A 1,658-nucleotide genomic window follows, 5' to 3' on the forward strand; every position below is an offset into this window, starting at 1 on the left:
TTATTTTATTTCAATTATTAAACTGTTTTTATCTCAACCCACGAGTTTTTCTCACTTCTACTCTTCCAATTCTCTCCCCCACCCCACCGGGGGGCGGGGGGGGAGTGAGCGAGGAGCTGTGTGGTGCTCAGTTACCAACTGAGGTTAAACCACGACATACAGAAACAGATATTCCACATACCCTTTGAAAACAGTAGGTTGAATGAAAGTATCTTGCAGGCCAACTCTGCTATACGTGTTTCTATTTGATGTTCAGCTTCCTTGCAGTGGTTGTTAAAATGTTACTTCCTTTACAGATTAATCTGTGATGAGAGCAGACATCTTTTAAGAATATTATTCTTGTTCACTTTATTCTGTCACTTAACAAATTTCTTCTATGGCTGGTGATTGAACATAACTATGCAGCACTTTTCTACTATCAGGTGCCTCAGAGGGAAGCCATTATTCTAGAGCGTACAGACATGCACAGCCAAAATGATACAGTAGCTGCTGCCCTAGTAGACGTGGTATGTAGTGCTGTCATCAGAATTGATTCAGCTGAGTATTTTTGCTATGTTCCTTTGATTTACCTTTTATTAGTGGTTTATGTATCTTCAGTGATTTGGGACTACATTCCCATTTCCCATTAAAATTCCATGCTTGCTCTGGCTGTTTGCTTATAGCTGATACTCTCAGATTTCCAAGGTGCTATGTATCCTTGTACAAGTATTTTCTAACAACATGTGCATTAGACAGAGGGCCACAATTTCACAGCTCACAGGCATACACGGCCAAAATAATATAGTAGGTGCTGAACTGCAAAAAGGTATGTAATGGTGTCAGCATATGGTCATGATTCAGTCATCTGAGGATTTTCTTAGTAGTCTCCTTTAATTAATTAATTTGTTAGTATTTCTTGCACCTGGATGCCTGCTTTCTCTTGCACATGGATAAGGGTCAGTCATAGTGCCATAATGACCATGCCGCCCATGGTGTATGGGTGGGTTTTCTCAAAACTGAGAGCTGACCATGTCAGCTGATGAAATTGGATACTTTCCTAGTGCAGACGTATCTCTTGACATGGGTACTTGTCATTATGGTGTCAATTTTGTAATGGACATTTATTTCATTCATCAATAATAAAGTAATTATTTGAGCAGAGAGAGAGTGTGTGTTTGACTAGACCCAGCCCATTTCCTCAGCCCAAATAGTAGAAATTGCTATTTCTACTGTAGTAGCACAATAGTAGAAATTGAGAGAAAACACCTGGTAGTTGAGGCACTGATTTGGCACAGAAGAACATGGCAAAGCAGTGTTTAAAATCTTAGTCTCTCACAGCCTCAGTGAGCCCTCTAACCAATCAGCTATCCACTCTTCTGAGGTAGGAATCTGCCCTTTCGTCAGAAAAGGAGGTCTTGATTTTGGTTTAGTTCAGAACAAAAAAATATTGCAGAATCAGAAACTTTCTTAGCAGTCTTAGCATTATTCTGTCAGATTAGAATCATAGAATCATTATGGTTGGAAAAGACCTCTAAGATCATCGAGTCCAACTGTCAGCCCAACACCACCATGCCCACTAAACCATATCCCTAAGCGCCTCGTCTACTCGTCTTTTAAATACCTCCAGGGATGGGGACTCAACCACTTCCCTGGGCAGCCTGTTCCAGTGTTTAACCACT

This window comes from Aptenodytes forsteri, unplaced genomic scaffold, assembly GCF_000699145.1.
Source record: "Aptenodytes forsteri isolate BGI_AS27 unplaced genomic scaffold, ASM69914v1 Scaffold284, whole genome shotgun sequence".
NCBI classification, from domain to species: Eukaryota; Metazoa; Chordata; class Aves; order Sphenisciformes; family Spheniscidae; genus Aptenodytes; species Aptenodytes forsteri.